Source organism: Papilio xuthus, unplaced genomic scaffold (assembly GCF_000836235.2).
Source record: "Papilio xuthus unplaced genomic scaffold, Pxut_1.1 DF828258.1, whole genome shotgun sequence".
Taxonomy (NCBI): domain Eukaryota; kingdom Metazoa; phylum Arthropoda; class Insecta; order Lepidoptera; family Papilionidae; genus Papilio; species Papilio xuthus.
The window spans coordinates 1333857-1339932 of record NW_013530391.1 but is presented as its reverse complement, the minus strand read 5'-3'; the positions used below and the strand labels follow the sequence as shown (position 1 = coordinate 1339932).

The 6076-nt window shown below is 38.2% G+C and overlaps 1 protein-coding gene across 2 annotated transcripts in view; it reads left to right on the top strand.

Annotated features, from left to right (window-relative positions):
- The window catches only part of drn (zinc finger AN1-type doctor no), a 24414-nt gene that overhangs the window by 4263 nt on the left and 14075 nt on the right, over positions 1 to 6076 (top strand). The window lies entirely within an intron of this gene.

Sequence of the window (6076 nt, the reverse complement as noted above, 5' to 3'; positions counted from 1 at the left end):
TTTTAACTTAATTATAAAACGATGTTATGTTTGAATATGTTAATTTTTGTGGCTTGTGCATGTATGTCGACGATGATAGATTTGTTAAGTTGGCCGATCCCCTTCGTAGCAACAGATTTATCGGCGCGACGGCGCTCGCAGCCAACAATCTTGGCGGCTGGCAGGCCGTTCTGCCGTCCAGGGCCACGTGATTTGTGAGAATGTACTGCGTCTTACTAAGCTTTCCCACGTGTTAATGTTTCATTGACCTTGTTTTGATTTTTGTGATGTCGCATTGGGACGAATAGTTTGATAGGATTTGTTTGTTTTAAACGATTCAAGTGTTGTTCGGTGTTGTTTGGTGTGTGTGCGTATATGCGTGCGTGGTGTGCATGAGATGAATGCAGCGGTGTGCGTGGCCTCGGGGTCAGCGCCCCGGCCCAGGACTAATTTGGGGGAGATCGACGACTCGCGCCGTCGGCTTTGTCTGCGTCCGTCGCCTTCGTTGCACCGGCCCGCGCTCTTATAGCTTTGTTTATATTGTACTTGCGATTTCAAACTTCTACGTCTTTATTCGTTTGGTAAACAAGATCATAAAGCTCTTGAACGATAATATAAAAATCTACAAACGTTAGTAACGTTTCATTGGGTAGAACGGGTATTTCTTGGCACGAAGAATCAATCTTTAGTACGATTCAAGCTAATTTTATTAATATCAATAGGCAGAGTCAACTCTTATATCGAATCAAAATATTCTCATTACCATACAGATTGTCCTTGTCAGTATAATGAAAAATGTATTGGCTTATTTAACTAAGTACCTCAACTTTGATTAACATGTACATATTCATGTAATAACATTTTCCCAGAATCTAGATATTAAAATGACAAAGTTATAAATTGCACATGTAGCGTACCATTTTACGTAGGATCGGACACTGTCTCTGTTCCACATGTGTGCATTCTACTTGTATTACTCGTGCCGTTTCTATAAAACGTTAATCGAAATTTCACTGCAATTAATGACGTCAGCGCACGAAATCGCCATCGTGCTTTCAAAATTGGTGATTCACTTACTCCTATATGACTCATCAACTTTACTTTTTTATAGTTTTAATACAAGGAGCAGCACAATTAATGCGCAGTATAGCGACTATGTATAGCGGTGGTAGTGATATGAGGCCTGCTATCGAGGTGGCTCTGTGGGCATGTGTTTATCAGCTAGCGGCCAGCGGTTTGTTTGTATTGGTGAGTGCGTGCGTGTGAATAAATACAATGACGCGAATTGGTGGAGCGCCGCGGCCGCTCGCCTCACCTCGCTCAGTAGACTTCGGAACGTCGCGCGAGACGGAGCTCCACAGAGGCCGTCGTACGTTATTCAAAGTTCTCTCGCATCAGTAATTGCAACTAATACATCTTATCATTTAGATAACAGTGACTATTAGTGCTCCACTCCTTTGTCGATTAAATGTGCGCGAGTTAAACAACGAGTATAAGTTCCGACGTGGCCATGAGATCACGTTCTCGTCTGAAGGTAATGCTTTGTGGCAGAGTGTGCGTGTGTTTCTGTGCGTCTGCCTCGCGGGATGTTCGGAGGCTGTGCCTGCTAGACGAGGATGTCTGAAGGCCGTCGATCCGACCTTGGTGTCAGAAGGTCGTTGCCCTCACGTGTCACGAACTGCGGAGCGATTTGTATAGTTCGACTGTTTTTGTCACCCGAGATATGAATATAAAATTCCATATTTCGGTTTTTATCTTAAACTTAATACGAATCTATTTCATAATAATTTCTCTTAAATGTTTAAAACGCGTAATTAATAAAAACGATAAATGAGTCCTGATTTTTTGAAGTTGTTAGTAATCTAATAGGAAGGTAATAATTTATAAGTAATATTTAAATAGAGCTCATGTACCGCACTTCTTTCAAAGGAAATCCTCATCCAAAAATAACATTGTTAAAAGAACTATCTCGACCGCCACCATAGGAAAGATATAGTTAACAGAACTTATCCCCCAAGTATATACGATACCCATACGTACTAAAACATAAATTTTCCCTTTAAGACGTTTTTATACGATACATTCCTTTGTGTTATCGTTTGCATATTAATTTTGTTTAATTAATTATAGTATATTTTTCGTTTTATTGAACTCGGCGATCGATCGATCGATGGAAATAATAATTTTGTTTGTTTTATATGGAGTTTCCTCTTCATAGCGGTCGGTATCAAAATATCTTTGAAAGATATAAGTCAGTACAAATATCGCGACGGTATTTTGCAAAGGCGTTGATTGTTTCACTAGAATGTTTGAACGCGCCATTGTGTAAATCGTTTGCTCCGAAAGAGAGAGCGATATGCAAGCGCTTACAGCTGCGCGTGCGATCAGCTGACGTCGCGGCGGCCATCTTGCCGTGCGCGCTGCGCTGCACGCCGTCACCGCTGACGACGTCTTCCTCCTAATGCTAATGTCATTGTCCTTCCCTTAAACGACTCGCTTTGTTGATTGACCCTGTTGAATCATGATTGCCTTTCGGAACAAGCACTTCCACGTTGCGAAACTTCACGGAAGCATCGGATGTGAGACCCTGGCTCTGCTATTTTTGGTCTGTGACGTTTCCGCCGCAGACTTGTGTATGTGAATGTGTTGATGATATAGATACTACGCTGAATTGCGTTTGTTAGTTTTTTTATGTCGACGTCTTGAAATAGGGTAATTTTGTTGACCTCGATTTGCTGTTTGGGAATTTCCTCGTTTTTGTTTGATAACAATTTTAATGTTATGTTCACAAACTCTGTTGCTATATGTATTCTATTTTAATAATGATTCCACTTGTATCTACAAACTGGTGGTAGCAATCGATTTAAAAGCGCCTACAATACGTAGCGTCGGCCTCATGGTGACTTCCGGCAATTTAGTAGTTCACCATTTAAAGACTGAATGTCAAGTTTATTACTTGAAGTACCAATCAGAAATGTATTCAATTGTTACTACATTGTATAAGCTGGTTTATATAGGGAATACAGAATTGAACCTTGTGACGTTTTGCTGGATTTATTGGATGGAATTGCACGATTTTCGTGTTACCGTTACAATTACCGTTGGGTGGGCGGATCGCCGGACTTCGTATCTTGTCTCGGCGTTTTAAACTCAATCAATTGAACGCGTCATATCAAATTCGGACTAGTTGCCCGCCCTATATTCCTGACCTCAATATGGGACGTAGCGCTAAATTTATAAAGTTAGGTTTTATTTAACTTTTGTGTCGCTTGTTAAGGCGGAAGAATACATTTTTAATTAATTAAGTACCAAGAGTTAGGTTGCGAATAAATTGAACCTGTAAGAAATAGTTCAAATATTTTCTTTACATGTAGGTATTACTCTTGACACAGCCGTGTGAACTGTAGCTGCAAAAGTGTTCAAAAACTAAATACGTTCGTGGGTGATCGTCTTTTCGAGGTAAAGTTTTTTTTTGTGTTAGAAGGGATTTAGAAAAAATATGTCCGAACACACATGTCTCCCGAACTCCCCTACTGAGTTACTTTTTATGTAACCGTTTTTTTTCTTAATTTTTGTGTAAAGTTAAATTTTTAAAAGTCGTAGTTGCGTAATCGAGTGAAATATTTATGTAGAAAAGTTTAATATATGTGATTCAATGCTCACTTCACAAATGTTTCTGAAAAATCATCATTTTACTATCAATGTAGTTTCAGACATGTTTTGATCACAAGTTTTTTTTCTATAAAATTAATTATGTAAAATATTTATTTCTCCGCTTGAATGTAGTTAGTGGAATAGTTATTCTCAGTCTATTGAGACAGTCGGACAGATAACGCATCACGACCTTATTAGTGTAATGACTTGAAACGTTCAAAGTTCACCTCGTATTATTATAACTTCGCTAGGACCTGGTTGCTTATTGCTTAGCTTACTTGGGAAGTCCCCGACCGAGTTTAATAAAATATTACAAAATTCGACATTTCAATCTACCGGTTGCAAAGCTTATCGGTCAAGTCGTTTCTTTTATCATTTAACACAGGTCTTATGAATAAAGCGATATCTAAATTGTGTTGTGAGTAATGAGTTTTTCCATAGCTACAAAGGGGCTATCTCCAGCAGAGAACATGAATAAATACAGTGGTATTATAGTAAGTCGCAGGGCAGGGCGAAGCAGGTCGGGCGCGGATTGCGTAGCCGATGCCGTATGTGGGTCAGCGGGGCGCCGCATACAGGCCGCACAGCCCGGCCCCGCGCGCCTCAGCCGCCTCGCGTTTGCCGCCCAACGTTAGAACTCGGCTCCATCTCATTGTTTACTCTGGACCGTTGTCAATGGACTTTGTTTGCTTATTAATTCTTCAAGTGCCGATTGTATTGTGACGTCATCCTAATATGCATTATGATGCCGTATTAGTTTTGTTCTAGTCGCAGTAACATAGCAGTTGTCGCTAAAGTTGGACATGAAGTTGACGATGGAATGATAATAATGTTGTTATTTAGTTGTTGTCTTTGCAGCTGACATTGCGTTAGAATGTTGTGGTAAACATTTACCTTTTGTAAAGTTATATCTACTATGTATTTGCAATTCTAAAAATCTAGATTTAGTAAGGTTTATTGTATACATGGTCTTTTTACGTCAATTAATATAATCTGGCCCTTGATGTCGAGCTATAAAAATCTTTGCGTCTCAATGAGATTTCGTACGTGTTTCTGTATGCTCATTCAATGAACAAAAGGTCATTGTTAACGGCGTTCAGTTTAAATTTCTCCAGCCAATGGACAATCGATTTACACCGTTTTGTTATAACAATATTATCACGCAGCTTCATAAATACTGCTGGATAAAACCTTGCTGTTTCCTTTTGCTACCGACTTCCATAATTTTTGCTACGCATCTTAGTTCGTTTCTTAACGAAGTAATCGTTTAACAATATTTATTGTGTACCAGCTGTTGCCCGCAACTCCATCCGCGCAGTATTAAAAAAACATTAGTAGCCTACGTGATCTTCCAGACTATGCCAAATTTCGAAGAGATCCGTTCAGCTGTTTTGGAAATACATACCTTCAAAACATTTCCATCCATCCATCCAAACATTCGCATTTATAATGTTAGTATGATATCGCATGCATAACATAAATGGCAATGAAGGCCGCGAAAATACAAAAATAGTACATCTCTAGTGTAGCCGTATCATTATAGATTTGTTGTGGGGAATACATCGTTGTTTAAAAACTATACGTTTTGATGATGTATCGATGTATAGAGCGGTGTGTGTGAGCGTCACGTTTCCGACTAATCGAATGTTCTCCTTGGCACACATGCCGAGCCGATACTGCGCGCCTATCTTTGAATTATTTGCTCACAGCAATATGCACGCAATATACGTTTTGTTTTAATACATTTTATATGTAAAATTTGTAATTGACACAATTACAGGTGATGCAAATGAGAAGTATCTGACTGAATATTATTCCTGACACAATTAATTCTTATTAATCTATGTCTTTTGCGTGTGCAAACACGCTCCTACGTAGACTATTGTAAGTCACAATTTTGAAATTTACCACCTGTGGTTTTTTCTAATTAACTTGGTAAATACTATTTTTTATGTAAATTTAATAGTAACGTTAGAAACAAGAACTGAAACAAGATGATTTTAGTTGTCTATTCCATAATCATTTTTGATGCATCGTATTAATGTTTAAAGTTTTGTGTTGCAAAATTTGCTTTTCAAACATATGGCAGTTTACACAGGAGCCATTATAATATAATTTTGCAGAAGTATTATACTATTAGTATGGCATTAATTATTTGTATTACAACCCTGAATTTCAACTGCACTGAAACTTGTATTGAGACATATAGTTGTCTCTGTTTTATCTAAAAGAAAGTAAGAGACGACGGTATTATGTCGATATTCCGATTACATTAAACACGTGTAAATACGTCAATTTTAGAATATTTAATAGAAGTATTTGAAGACAATTGTTATCAGTAACGACGCAATTCCTAATCTTTTTGTATATTGAGTCGCAATATCAAGTTGCTTGTAATGTTTGTTATTCACAATATAATCTTCCATGTTCTGTCATTTAGTTA